Below are 16057 nucleotides of genomic sequence, written 5' to 3'. Positions count from 1 at the left end.
AACCAATCTCTACGTGTCGTTTGAGATCTTGTAGAGGAGCAGTTTCATGCCTCTGCTGGAAACCCTGACCCCCTACCTCCCATATGTTGGAATACTGATATTGTGCCGTATTTGACACCAGCAGTTGTGTCAATACTGCGACGTATGTTCAAAAGAAGATGCCCGTTGAGACAACCCTATTGATTGTATCCCCGAAAGGACGTCAATTTGAGGGAGTAACTCCATGCAGGAATATGAGAAGGAGCAAAGAAAAGAAGCATGTCACATCATGAAAATGTATGAATAACGTAATACTTGCTGAAAAAGATGTATGGATCCTACAGAAACTAATGATGAAGTAAAGAATAAAGTAAACTTTTAAATACGAAAAAGAAGATTACCAATGCATAAAGTGCTGCAGAGAATCAACTGTTCAATAATTGTACAGACGCTGAGATGTTGGGCTAATTGGGTGGGGATGTAGAGTCAGACCCACCTCTTTGCACTTGGGTCTGAGCTTGCATGCTGCTAAGTGAACTGAATATTTCAGACATGGTACAAGTGTGCCATCCAATTGTAGAGGTTCATATAATAAAGGACCTTATAGTTGAGAAACCAATAAGAAACTGTGTACCTAATGTTTTTGAAGATGACATGTTTTAAAGGTATGCATATGTAGTCCATCTGACAGTGGGCAGTCAATTACAATCCTAGTTACTTAGATGATCCCCTTAAGCTTATCCAGATCCCCAGTAGGTTTTTCATTATTTGGCACGTAGTATGCCATCACCTCTGATGTATTTTTCATCTATAACCTTTGTTTTGTGAAAACATCGCTGAGAGAAATCGAGTGTATTTCCGTTGATGTTTGTTGTAACTCCCTGTTTTAGATGTGTATTAATAAAACAGTTATTTGCCATCTTCCTGAGTTGGTTCGGTTATTTGGACTTGGAGTTATTCTATGTGATCCCATCCATTACATGCACATTTCTAAGGGCCCTAATCTCAATATCCTATTTTTATTAACTAAAAGACTCCTATACATAGCATATTGATATATGTAAGTGACAATATGATTGCATATATAACCAGGAGAGGCCCAGTATGACTGTGAAACATGTGAAAATAGTGGAAAATCTTAATGCATCCTGTGTTTCAGGTGAGAATGCCTGCTCCCAGTGGAATTGTGTATGACTCACATTTGACTGGTCAACGTCCTCATTAAGGACACCTAGAAAACATCTCAAAAGTAAATGCAATCGTCAAAGCATTGTACTAAGAAAGCTTACTGTGTCATCTGTTACTGATATCAATATGAAGACAGAGACAACGCAAGCAACATGCAATTGTTCTCAATCCAGCAATGGGAGGGAGAATTAATATCCTGGATATGGGAGACTATTTCCAAAGGTTGGAAACAATCGAAAATCAAAAAAATGTATGATGCGTTAAGGAATGCAGACTCAAGCAAGTATCTTGCAGTTGTGAATTGACCTTTTGTTAGATACCTCTTCTGCAAACAAAAGATGATACTCTACTTCATGACTTTTTGGAAATAGAAGTAAAATCACAAAAAGCTTAGATAAGCCTGACTGCCCCGTATGTCTGGAATGTATGCATACCCCTGAAGGCCAGTTCATCATATATGATGGTTTGGTCATTTTTTTGTTATGACCATCAACAATCTGTTTGAGTAGTTGGCAATACCATGGTTGGATTGTTCTGATTGCTGCAATATCTTGCTTAATCTCATCAGATTAGGAAAAGCAGCTAGACAGGACTCACAATACTCATCATCTGAAAAGAGGATTTCACTCCTTTTGATGAGTGCTAGATTTTGAAAAACAATATGGAACCCTACTGAAAAAACAGTATGCTAGGATAGTGTGATGAATCCAGAGTATGTGTCCCTTGTCACTTGTCCCTGAGGGGGCACCCCGATGATGCGAGCAGAGTAAGCCCACTTCGCAAGAACCCCTAAGGGTCTGGGTAAGTGGGTGCACACTGGGAGTGACTGCCCTCTAGGGGACAAGGACTCTCATTCCCACATGGAACTCCCAATGCAAGCAACACTATCTGCATACTTGGGATTGCCTGTAATAACAAGAAATGTGACTTCCTCTCTATTGCTTTCAGGTAATGCTGGATCAAATATGACACCTCAAGGAAAGCGGAATGCAACTTTTGAACAGGGACTTGTATGTAACAACATCAAACTGATCGATAAGAGAAAAAGAGAGACATACTGAACGCTGAAACCAGAAGAAATTGGAGGAGTAAAACCTCCCTTTGTCAGACCTACACCAAGCACGTAGACATAATGAGATGCTGAGAGCAACTCTAAAATGGAGCTGAAAAAGCAGAGACAGAGACTAGAGGAAGTAAATCCATCCCCACGGCAAGCCTAGTGAATCCACCAAGGTCAAGTGGAGCTACCAGGATGAATAAGTAGAGGAGGAGGCAACAGGGACTATATGTATTTCATGAAAGGAACTGCAATATGCACTGTGTGTCATGGAAAAAGCATGAACATATATATTGAGAAAAACCAAGAAAGTTGCCACGTGTAACTGGTGATGAACACTGACATCTATTATTAAGAGACTTTAAGAAACCCCTTCCAAATTAAGTTCAAGTACCAATCCCTGAGAAAGAAAAGGGAAACCAGGATAGAGGCAGCAGGAGTGATGGTATTACACCTTATGAATACTAGAATCTGTTACTAAGAGACTTTGAGAAACTTTTTGAATTAAGCATACATACCAATCCCAGGGAAAGCAAGGGGACAAAGGGGGAGAGGCCCCAGGAGGGGAGGTGCTACACCTTTAACAAGGGTATACTGAACCCCGACAGAGTAAGCGTTGAATTGAAAGCGTCTGAAGGACTCAAATTTAAAGGAAGGAGTGTAAAGGATTACCTTCAGAAAAACTGTCAGAAGAACATTGAAGATATTGATAGGTCTAACCAACTCCAGGATGTCCGACCTATGAAGAAAACACCACGAGCTGCAAAAGCTCATGAAAGAGATTGTGTAAACCTGGATAAATTTACAGTACTGAGTTGGTTGAAGTTCCAGAACTGGTTCTAATTGGAATAACCCTGAAACAAAGCCCAGTAAACCCAGCTAAATGGAAGGTGCCAGCATATATATCATCAGAGGCATTGCTAGGGGGGCTAAAGGGGGTATAGCCCCAGATCTTTTGGTTGCAGTCCTGGATAAAAGCTCAGGAGCTACAACCAAAAGGCTAGCTAGCCCTGACTCCCGACAGTCCTGACTTAATCATAGCCCCAGATCTTTTCCAGACCCAGCAACACCCCTGTATATCATCCAGTCATCTGGAGTAATGATTCTAGTGGTCGGGTCAGGTAGAAGTAGACTTTTGACTGCGGAGGTTTGATTTGGATTTTTGACGACTAAAGAGCACCCTCAGTTACTTTGGTTAGGTATGGATCATTCCCTTAGCGATAGGGCGAGTTTGGTATTTTGTTATTATTTCAATAAAGAGTCTAGAACAATTAAAGAGTTTTAGTATGACAAGCTGAGCCATCCAATAGCATGTATTTTAGAGTTGAACTGATAATAATATGGAACAAGACTTGTCATTTGAACCCACAGCCGATTTCTGTACCTATGCAAAGTGATATTGAAAAGTGTCCGCGTGTAGGAATTTAAGGTATTTTTTTCAAATTACTTATAGTAATACTGGTCACCTTTGCCTATTGTTCTATATTTTCACTAACCTGGGCAACACCTGTTATCTGCACCCAACAGGAAAAAGCCACCTTGATTATTTATTTGGATTATGTACTTCATTCAATGGAAAGGCCAAGAAAAACACGTGGGCCTCATTGCAAGTATGATAGGCTGGAAATAAGGGTGCCGGTAGCACCCAGAACCCTTTCCGGACGACATACTACAAAGATGCTGGTAGGGGCCATGTGTCCCCCGGAAAGCCTAATCCTGCTGGGAGTTCAGACCCATACCGGCATGGTTGTCACGGAAGCACCAGCACTGTTAGCAACGTGCCGGTGCTTCCGTGTCGCCATTACCAAACATGATGTCACCGTGGGGGCAGGAGGGTATTACAATACTCACTGGAGGATGGGTGCATACAATGTTGGATAACTGCCAGCAGTCAAGGACTCATTTTAAGGAATACATAAGCAGTATGCATTCTCTAGCATTGGTGCGGCCGAAGATGCCAGGAGCTCTCACAAAAGGGCACCTTGTTTCTATTAATCAATTGATTATCGAGCCATCAGTCTACATCCACTATCATTGACCATGTACATGTCATGAGGCAGAAGTATTTTGGTGATCAAGAGTTGAGTGTTGGGTTGTTAGGTCCGGTAACGTCCATCCTGTCAGGCATACCCGCCAGTATGGCCTGCCCCCATTTCTTTATTGCGATTAGAACCCCGGTTAAACAACGGGGATCATATTGTTTTATTGACCTCCAGTAAATGGCTGCCATGGGAAAAGAAAATGGAGATTGAAAAAAGGAGTTCCGTTTAATGCTAAACCAGAGGAACGATGGAGAGGGGGCAAAGAAAAGGAATGCACATGTCCTTATTTTTAACGTAATAGAGGAGGGGTGAATGGGAGCTAGGCACAAGGTGGTGGGGCGAGGCTGTCCTGCAGGTCGAGACAGGAAGGAGCAGGTTCAGAGAGCTGAGGCAATGCTCAGGCGATGGGAGCATTCTCATTAACCATCATACACGCCCGGTATTAATTTAGTCTGCCCCAAATTGCTCTCATCAAACAATAAGTAATGTTTCAATTGTTCAACAGAGATAAATAATGTAGCTATCATGAAAAGTGATCGTCCCATCATATCCTTCTTTAAGAACTCCCCTTCTGCAGTTTTACAAATAAAAGAAAGCAACAACACTTAAACAGTGCAGGGAATGTTTTTCAGAAAGTGTTGAGTGTGAATGTGATTTTGCGCCCTCCCCTATCCAATGGGAAACTGGGGCTTTATTGAGTGCTCTTTAGCAACAAAAAAGCAAAACAAATACAATCAGAATGGGCTACGTCCATAAAGAATGCCATGTTTTAAATATTGATCATGACGTAGGCTCTATGGCGCCCTCGCACTGACGTGGAGGATCAGCTGACACATAATAAATAGTGTTTTCGGAAATGTCTGTAAACCCCTGTACAGTTCATGCAAATGTGTGTGAACAGTGAAGGACGGACGGTTCGTTTGCATTATACTTCGTAGAACATCATGAAGAACTATCATGTTTCAGTTAAGTTTACCAAAATGACTTCCATATATAAAATGGGGCTCCAGCATACTTGTGTTTTCTCGTGCAGTCCGTGTGGTTCTTGGCACTGCATTTGTTATTAAGTAGCAGTGCTATAAATAATATTTATTGAAAATTTGCGCTGGGAGACATGACATAAATAGGCACACACCGCGCTGTGCAGACTCCTATTAAAAAGAGCCATGTGTCTACCCGGCGTGGAGGTGGAAGGGGCGGTGGTGCGGGCAGACTACAGGCAATGGAATGAAAATAATGCACAGAAGACTCTCTGGCCGGTCACAGGCAGCCAGCAAGGCACAAACAAACAAACAACGCCGTAAGTGACTGTGAAATAAAACGCAACATTGAATTACTCTTTTTATTAGATGCTGCCTTCAGCTTTTCGCCCACCTTACCGTTTTCCGAAATATTTGTTTTTCTGTTTGTTAATTATTTACTTATTTATGTGGGTGTGCCCAAAAGATGATTATAGCGAAAGTCGTCATGCTATTGCTTCTCTACTGATACGGCTGGAAGGGCTGCCACAAACGGCATGCGCCGCCATTTTACCGGCAGGCTGCGTCTTCCTGTCAGATGGTTCTGATTGTCATTCCCACCGTGAGAGAGACCAACTGAGGCATGTAAATGTAAAAGCCATATGCTGCTAACCGAGACAACATGCGGCACGAAGGCCTCAAGAATGTGGGGTTATGCTGAAAGGTTATACGCGCTGGAGGAGGGGGCGCCTCGCTCTCATCCAGCATTACTATCGGGGATCCCTTTTCTTTTCATCTAATCCCAAATGGTTATTCTGAACACTGGTCCAGGCCATTTTAATATATAAGGCCATCCTAATGTTTATGTCAGTCTTGGCGTGGGATGGAATGCCAGCTGCGAGGCAATACGATTCAGAAAGTCACCATAAAACCAATCCTGAACGTGAATAGTTAAATGGCCGATGCGCTCCACGAGCGCAACCTCAGAGGCAACCCATGGAAGATTCGTCTGTCCACACATCTATTAATCAGTAAAACTATAAGTGAATTTAACAACGGACACAAACAATAGATTCCATGGGAAAAAAGAAGAGTACGATTTCAAAGACGGATTTAGATTAACATCTGGCACGATTGTGCAAGGGTGAAATACAGAGAAATATAATTTTGCAGAAATGGGGAAGTTCATCTGTGCATTGTGCAATGTGCGGAATCACACCACTATTCTGCCCAGACAGAGCATGGGTACTCTATTCCTGTTTAGCCCTCCACCCGCCCTGACCGAGAGTGACTTGTGAACTGTGCAGCTGCGCAGTAGACTGAACCTCTGCTAATGGCGTGCCAAAGAAGGAAAGGTACCCTATTCAAAGAAGGAAGTATGAATACATCGTTCTGCCACATCAGCACATTTTGATATGATATGACTTGGTAGTTTATTTATATAGCGCCTATACACAGTGTGTTTCAAAGTGCTTCAAGGCAAGGGAGGGAACAAGGGAAAATACAATGACATTCTTACAGGACATGAACAGTAAGGATGTGAAATTAACTATCGTACTCGGCCTGAAGACATTTCATATAGTGCAAGAGCTAAGACATAGATAAGGAAGGGAGGGGGAGAGAGGGAAGGAAATGGAAACAGACAGGTGACTACCGTACTAGGCCTGACAACATTTCTGGTAGAGCCGGAGAAAACAAAAGGGGTGATGGATAGGGGTGCAGAAAAGGAGGGGAGGAACAAAACAAGCGACTATCATACTAAACCTGACAACATTTCAGATAGTGCTGGAGGAGGGGCGGGGTGGGGCGGAAAAAACAGTAATGGGAGGGTGGAGGAAACAGACGAGGTTTCTATCAAATTAGGTCCAGGGACAATTCTGATAGAGTAAGTGCATAGAAGAAAGTAAGGGGAGGAAATAGGAAAAGGGCGAAGGGAAAGGAGGAGAGAACAGAGAGTAAGCAGTCAAAAAGAGTGGAGAAGCAAGAGTGGAGAGCGAATACAATTGCAGAAGTCAGTAGTAACACATAATGTTGCAAGCCAGGATACAAGATGAAGATGAGAACAGCATGATTCAGGGCCACCATGAGTACAAGATGCAAAGGAAGTCCAGCATTGTCAGTCTAGAAATACGGATACCTCTACTTTGAGACCGCTGTTATGTAATGAACATAGTGTCGTGGTTCTTAGAACCCTGTTAACATCTTGGTTCTGTGAGAATGACACGTTCGCCTACTGTCAGTTGCTGTTGGTCCGTCCTCCGGGGGCCTCACAATAAAGCTCACAAGCCCTAACTTGTGTCTCACCTGATTTACTACATTTGGCGACGAGGGAACTACCCGAAACAGCCCGCGGAGCGCACCGGACTGTGCTGCTTGTCGGCAACCCACGACTCCCCGCCGCGAACAGCACCCGCTACGAGGCGGCGCTGCGAACGCTGCTGCCGCGCCTCCCCTGGCCCCAGAGAGCAGCACAGAAGGCCCTAAGCGCCCCCCCTCTTACGGCTAGAGCGGGCATCCTGCGCCGCAACACAGGGATCGGAACAATTTTTTTAAAAATGTATTTCAGATGGAATAAATCAGAACACCATATATTTTTTAACTTAACTATATCTAAAGTACCAGACTGCGTAAAAAGGGCAGAAGACCTGGCAAAAATATATCTCCATGACAAACATGTGGGCTGAAAAGTAATCCTTTCCAAACTTTCTGAACTGTGAAAATAGTATTAAAAAAACAGCTTTTCACAAACTTAAACTTATATAAATCACTAAAGGTGCCAAACAGGTGAGAGAAAAATGATCGTTAACTAGAAAGGGACTTAAGAGTAGAAACGAATTAAAGCTCTGCCCGTTCCCGGAACAATGAATCACCAATGTACCTGGAAAAAAACCCAACATATTTGCACTTAATCTTAAGAGCTCTACTGCGAATGACCTGAACTGTTTTGCTGTCAATATATTTGTAAACTTGCTCATGCAAATAAAGAGCACACACTGATATAAATTTGCTAACCCCACACCTTTAAAAATGACATCTCAATCCGAACCTCTGCAACATAATATATCTTACACAGGGTGGATGGACCTGCCAGCTAGAATCCATTTTATGTAGCTCACATGGAGAAGGATTTGAAGCTATACAAAACAACTCCCGTTTGGATGAACAGCAAGGAAGAGAAACTGTTGTATAAAAGAAAGTTCATGGCCACCAAACTGAACATGCTTAATCCTCAACCTCGGTGGGCGAATGTGGAATTCGTGTCCATACATCGGGCGATTCAAACACTTGTTTCCATATTTAAACTGGTCCCGTCCACTGCAACTGAAGTGGCTTGCAACCTTTAGTTTAAGGAAACAATTACTGAATAAATGCTATGAAAGCAACAATGGAACAAAGCCAAACTGTCTCTGTAAAGGTACATAAAGGGGAACGTTGTCAAGCATAGACATCTCATTTGCGCTTTCCTCATTTTCACTCAACCTGTCATTTCAGTGCATTATGCGATTTGATTTCATTGTATGGTCCCTGTTTAGATGCAACATTTAGGTTGTGTCCATTGACTCCAGGGTAGCGGATGAGGAATCTTTCTGGATGCTTTCAAATATAGCTGCCAGTTCTGGGTTTGAGCTGATTTGTGACTGGAATTCACTCATGAGGGGACTCTTGTCAGCCTCGGGAATGGTTAGTAGCGCAGCCACTGCCCTCATAGCAGATCGCTTCAGTTCATCCTGTTTCTCAAATTCTTGCTTCACAGAATTTGCCTTTACCTTTGTTGTGCATGTTGCACGTAAGGGTTCAACAAGTCTATCCAAACTCTGCAATACCGCACTTGGGCAAAGGGTCGACAGTCGTACCAACATCAAGAATGTCAGCATCTTTATATCGTAATGATCCTTTAAACCATCTTCCTCATGATTTAAACATTCAAAGATGTCTAGCCTATCAAGGCAACTATCAAGCAGCGTGTACATGCACTCAAAAGCAGCCTTTCGAATGTCCAGGCCATCATCGACCGTGTGTTTAAATGGTCCCATTTCCACCTCTCGGATAAGTTCCTTTCGGACCTTAGTTTCATTGTAGAGATGTGGAAGCACAACATCCTAGAGGTCCCTAATTAAAGATGGTTTGTTGTGTGCAGCAGAATTAAATGTCACTAGAGCTACTCTTCTTACATTCAAGTCAGGGTCTTCCAAAGTCTTTAGAAAATCACCTATGCAGTTCTTTAACAATGGATCTGTAGGTTGCGTGTGATCTGAAATGGTGAATTTCACAGCCGTAACCACTGAGCTCCGGGCATAAGAGGACCCAGATGCCAAGTATCCTTTGAGTCGTGGCAGGAGAGTCTCTGGATCTATTAAAGTAAGTTTACCCAAGCACTCTGCAACAACATTCCTTGTTCCCTCTTCTGCACACTCACAGTGTTTAAGTAGCAAAGTCCAAATATTCTCAACACACAGCTTGAGGCCGACTACTGATGCCGAACCAATGATTTCCTTTAAGGAATGGAGTAAAATATACTGCCTCTTCAGCTGACTGGTTATTTCTTGTAAAACAAAAGGTAGATATTCTGGAAGGTTGCCAACACTGATACTGCCCAGTGCATAGGATGCTGCAGACTTCACTTCTTCACTTGAAGATGAAAAGGCATCTAGAATGACCACCTTGAGCTCAATCTGCCCACTAAGGTCAATATGATGTCCAACTTCTCCTAGAGAAAGCAGTGCCAGGCGACGGATTGAATCAGTGGACCTTGAGTTCTTTACATCTTGAATGAACTGACCAACAACAGCCGGTCCTTCTTTTGGACATGCTCGGGTAAGTGCTGCTACACATTTGGCAATGGAATAATAGGACTGCTTGTGGGCAAGGGATGTGGTTTGCGCATAAACTGGACCAGTCAGCATTCGTAATAAATCCATATATCCCAAGTTAGCAGTTCCAGTGATAACGAGTGCCTGGAAAAACTCAAGCATAGCACTAAGGGCTCCTCCTTGGAGCAGGGGTGATCTCACAAGCCCAATGAGTTCAGTTAGGATGGACCCACTAATCTTCGAAAGGGAAGATGGATATACTGTTGCTAACGTTGTGAGGAAGCTGATGGCCATCTGGGAGACGTGCATGTCACTTTCACTAATAAGAGGTGGAAGCTCATCCAGCACTGCATCAATCATTGAGGCAGTCAGGCAGTCACTATAGTTTTGAATTAATATGTCCAGAGCAGACAGTGTACCCAGTTTTAAAGCACGTTGGTTCTTCCGCAGGAAAGAGGCAAGGATAGGAACTGCTTCCCCAAGGATTGGCTGGAGATCAATCTTTAGCGGAAAGCCAGCTATCAAAGTCAGTGCTTTCACGGTAGTTAACCGGGTGATCTCATTCTTAAGTCTCTCCAAGAAGATCTGTAGAGTACTAGGCAAATCACTTCCCAAATTGTCACCTAGGCTGCAAATTATCTGCCCCATGCAGGAGATGGCCCGTTCTTTCACTTCTTGATCAATGTCAGCAGCCTTAAGTCGTTTGATTGTACAAGTGAAAAGGTCTTTGATGTATGGGGTGGAGTCAAAGACATAAGATTGGTCTAAAGGACGAATAACCTTCATAAGTTGCTGCGTGACCAGCAGGGCCTCAGATGTGATCTTGTAAAATGGGTCTCCAACACAGGCCACAACAGGGGGAACCAATGCTTGAACATGAGGATGGAAGACATGGGGTGAATGATTACACAGGATCACGTACAAACACGACAAGGCATCAATCTTCAGATTGGATGAGCTGGACTTGTCATTTAAGGAGAATATGATACCTGGTATTAGCACTGGAATGTGTAGCATTAGAGCACCCGGTAAAACATTTACCAGCTCGGTTAGCATGTTAAAACAGCACTGACATGTTTTCACACTCTTCTCTTTCATTTGCTTGTGCAGGGCCTTCACAATGTTCGGGACCTGACTTTGAAGCATGGTCAATGGAGTCTCTCCTTGCTCCATTGCATCAGGTCACACAACCAGCTCTGTACTGGCCGAGTCTGTTCAAAAGGGAAAGGTACTCATGGAAACCATCAGCTTTCACATTCTCCTCCCGTTCTTTAAATCTGGAAATTAAAGCAGGAGAGATAGTCTTGTAGAATTCCGGCAGCATTTCATGCCGGGTGCTGACAACAGCATCCAGGCACTTGGCAGCTGCTCGTCTAACTTTCCAGCTCATGTCATCATCGTCACTATATTCATCATCACTACCTTGATCATCATCATCCACTCCATCAGCATCCATGGCATTTTCATCATCATCTTCATCATCATAATTGTAATTTGGATCATATGTTAAATACTTGAGGCAAATATTGATAATAGTAGAAACATGGGGATAAACCTCCTTTGTACACCTCCTAACAAATGACTCAAAGGCCTGAATGCAGTATTCCCTTAGCTCATCGTCATCTATGTTACAGAATTTGACAACCAATGGGATTATTTTCTCGAGGGACTCCCCTATTCTGTGGCCCGCTTGCCGACTAATCGCTGCTATACTCTGTATATAGGTCTGAGTTGTTGACATGGAATCATTGTTTGACAGCTCAGTCAACAGATGTTCAATGAGGTCGACAAAGACTATGTTGCCACAGCTCACGACCAAGTGCCCCAGAGCAATGATGGTTCTTTTCCTCACAGCCAGTCTTGGGCTGGTCAGCTGTGACAATAGGCAGGTGAGGATTGAGGGGTGAACATTGACAAGCAGTCCTCCTTGTCTGCACAACATATCAGCCATAATATCAAGAGCCTCCAGCTGTACCGATACATCTTCTTGCTTAGCGATTGCACTTGTAAAGCGCCCTGTGATCTTTTTGCAAACATTTGCAGCCAACGCAGATCCGCTGGAAGCTGGTGGGAGTTCTCCAATCACAGTTTTAAGTCCGATGTTCAAAATATCTCGAAGCTGTTCCTTATCAGAGAGCATATTCGTACAAAGGGTATCCACGATAGTCTCCACTTGGTACTCCTTTACCTTACTTAAAAACAGACCAAGACACTTTACTGCCAGGTTTTGCACCTCGCCATTCTTGTCTTCCAACAGTTTCAAAATCATCTTCACTACCTTACGTTCACTTTCATCATCCAACTTGATGGAATCTTTCTGGAGCTCGGTCATCAAGTCATTTGTTGCCATGAACCTGAAGTCCTTGTCGCTGGATGTCATCTTCTCCAGAAGGTTGGAGATGTGGTACGAGGCGCTTGCCATGTTGCTGCCGGGGGTGGGGATACACACACAGGTGGCTGCAGATTCCTCGGTGGCTTAATGTTGTCCTGGTTGGTCTAATGAAATCTGCCAATTGTTGTCCACCTTGCCCAGATCCCGTGGTTCCAATGACTGTCTCAGCCTGGGCCCCCTGTCCGTCCTCCGGGGGCCTCACAATAAAGCTCACAAGCCCTAACTTGTGTCTCGCCTGATTTACTACAACCGCAAACACATTTTGGTGGCTGTGGGCCAACCGTCTCTTGCACGATATGACAAAATATAGGTTTTCGAGTTTGCCAATGAACGGCCATTTTGATGTAACAAGAATCGCCATTTTGTTTTCTAACCATTGCTCATTGTTTTCTGTTCCTATTGCTTCGCAGTATATTTTCTGCTTACACTGCTCGACTGTAAAACATTGTTGTCTGTATGTGAAAAGGACAAGGCCGCAGGGCCGTGAGGATAACAAAAGTTCGCTGAAACACAAACGTAGGCAGCGCCAGGAAGAATGCCCGGCTCCCTCCCGAATGTAGCCTTGAAGCAGAGCTGCAGGGCATTTAATCATTTCACAGCTGCCAGCCAGTCTCGTTATATGGTAGAATATGTTAGAAAAATACCGCTAAAGGCTTGAATTATGCTTTTTTTACAGCCCCCCTTTGCTGCGCCCGCTAGAGCATGTCGGCTCCCAGGACGCGAATAGCACCTGATAGATAGCAAGGTCCGGAATGCAACTCTTCCCCCCGTATGTAGCTCACTTCCAAGAACAGAAGCGCTGTGTTCTATTCAACAACTGAAAGATGCCTTCGCACTCACAAATTGCAAATTGTTACTAGAATAGATGTTTGAAGGTGTCACAGTGGTCGGAGATGTCCATCATCACACCAAGTTAAAAGAACCCCAATAAAGGGGGGGTGTTAAACATGTCATAGCTGATTGTTTGATATGCATTTGTATATATGTAACTGATGTACGTAATTCACTCTCTTGTGTCCCTCGAGGTCTAGAGATACAAGTCACGGGGCGTGAGACCGAGTTGGCTAACTGAGACTTTTGCTTTGCAATAAAACCCTAGCTTTGGGAATACAAGCTCGTTTCTGGCGTCTCTATCATGTGTGGTGACTTGCCTTGTTTCCATAGACGTCAGGGTCCCCTAGGGGCCCCTTTCAAGATGGGGCCCGAATAGGGACCCTCCCCCACTTGTTCCATCGCGTAATGTTGTAATTGAGTAAGGCAGAGAACGGCGAGGACGGGACGATCGAGCCGGGATCAAGAGGTGTTCGGGGCGCTCTGTAAAAGTGATGAGAGACTCCTTTGCAGATCTGCACACTTCTGATCCCTGATCGACGTGCCTGGCTAGAGAACAAGGAGGCGAGGTTCCGGAAACGAGGCGGAATCCAAGAAACGCAGACACGACGTCCTTTGGTGCGTCAGTATGCAGACGACTTGATTTATCAGGTGAGTCATTGCCCGATTCAAAGTATCCTGATATTGGTTGAGAGTTGACTTTGCAAAATCAAACGCCCTAGGTAAGGTTGATTAACCAGGGGAAGGTTGAAACATGCCTGGGGTATTGTCCACCCTAGCAGGGTTTTTCCGCTGTGGTAGACAATCTTTGGAAGATGGCCAAATTGTACCACCTGGGGTAATGCCGGCGTATGAGATGTATGTGAAGTATGGAGTGGGTGCGATAATATTCTGTGAGACTTGGCATAGGCAAACCAGAAAGCAACAAGATCATCAGTGGCCAATTAATGGTAGTTTTGAGATAGCGAGGATAGATAACCTGGAAAGGGTGTTGATAAGAAAGAAAGCGCGTCCTGCAGCATTTGAGACTATTAAAGACTGGAGAAAGGAAGCAATGCTCTGATTTAAAAGCAGAGCAAAGCATGCGTGCAGACATAAATCGAAAGGTGAAGTAGCGGAAGGAAAAGAAGAGGAGGAGTGGACTGAGAGTCTAAGAAGGGCAGGTAGGCGTGACCAGTTGAATATAGAAAAGATATACCCACAACGAGAATTACACATAGCAGATGAATTGATAGAAAATATATTGACCCATACAAAACAAGGCCCAAGATCAGAAGTAAGACCAGATACGTCAGTAGTTACTGCCCAGACCCCGCCTGTAGCTCAAGCTCCTCCTCCGGTAGCTAAAGCCCTCCCACAGCCACAGACCATGCGTGTAACACTTCCTATTAGCCAATCAGGCTCACAACAGACACTCCCTGTTCCCATTGTCCCATCTGCACCTCCCGCCTCAGGCACAGACTCGGTACCGTCCGTTCCTCCCGGGGTTGAAGTTGAAACCGCGGGGGCAAGAGGCAAGTCTGACCAACGGGGGTGCATGAGGGTAACCCGCAGCGCAATCAGCAAAGAAAGGAAGGTGGAATTGCAGCAACAGGCAGAGATGTATATAGATGGGAATGATGGGACGGCAGCAGTGGCTTCGATATATGACTTCCGTAGAAGCAACGAAAGACAGGTAGTGTTGGAATGCATGGGTGAATATTTGGTGGAGAGATGGAAAACGCTAATTGGGAAATTACCACCACAGCGATTGCTAGATTTGAATGGATTAGCACTCTGTAGGGAGAGGGATGAAGAAGTGAGAGAACATGTATATAGACTTTTTGAGCTTAAAGATGAATTAGATAATGATTATGTCGAAATGTTTACTGCACCTGTCAAAGTGTTTACTACACCTGTGTGCAGGAGTAGGGATATCCGGAGACCGGGGAAGGGGGAAAAGGGGTCGCATAATGAACGGCAGCAATTACCATCGCCAGGGCAGAAGGAGATGGTGAACGAATTATCGTTGCTAAAACAAGTCGGGGCAGACTTGAAAGAATGTTTAATAAGAACACAGGTACTATTGCAGCAAGTAACAGGACATAACAGAGGGCGAGGGAACGCAGAAGGAAGGAGTAAATCGAATATGCATGGGGGATCAGTGGGACCGAATCAGTGTGCATATTGCAAAGAGGAAGGACATTGGCGAGCGCAATGTCCGCATCTACAGAATAGAAATGGGTCTGGTCAGAGGAGACAGCATAGAGGACACCCAGGAGCAAATGGACCAAATAGGAATAGTATGCAGCAGCATCATAATAACGAAGGTAATCAAAACCAAGGCCAAAACCAAAATGCCCCAAACCAGAGTCAGGGACAGCAAAATCAACAATATGGAAATCAGAGTGGGGGAAATAGAGGGAAGAGTGGAAATGTTTTCGATACACAGCCAAACACGTATTACAGTAATAGTAATGATTACACATCGGACGATGTGTTATTTCCCCAATAGGACAGCCCAGGACAGGGGTCGGAACCAGTGTCTATTTCCGTGAATCAGAGAGGACCCTACGTAGAAATGAGAGTTGGGAATGAGGAGCACCGCTTTCTTGTAGATACAGGAGCACAGAAGTGTTCAATAGACATCACTTGGTTCCGGATATACCACTGTCAGGGCAAAAGAATATTTCCGTAGGGTTCGCAGGTACACCAGTCATAAAACCAGTGTCCAAACCAGTCCCAGTTACCATAGGACCATTTACTGAACATTGTCCTTTCCTTTTAACAGAAAATTGTGGAGAAAATTTGTTGGGATT

General features: G+C 44.1%; 1 pseudogene; it reads right to left on the bottom strand.

The window, feature by feature from the left end:
• Positions 1-8480: 8480 nt before the first annotated feature.
• On the bottom strand, positions 8481-12571 carry LOC138511474 (cullin-associated NEDD8-dissociated protein 1-like; annotated as a pseudogene).
• Positions 12572-16057: the final 3486 nt, after the last annotated feature.

Source organism: Ambystoma mexicanum, chromosome 6p (assembly GCF_040938575.1).
Source record: "Ambystoma mexicanum isolate Mex_15411 chromosome 6p, UKY_AmexF1_1, whole genome shotgun sequence".
NCBI lineage: Eukaryota > Metazoa > Chordata > Amphibia > Caudata > Ambystomatidae > Ambystoma > Ambystoma mexicanum.
Note: the sequence above shows the minus strand (reverse complement) of the source record. Positions and strands in the feature narration are given on the sequence as shown.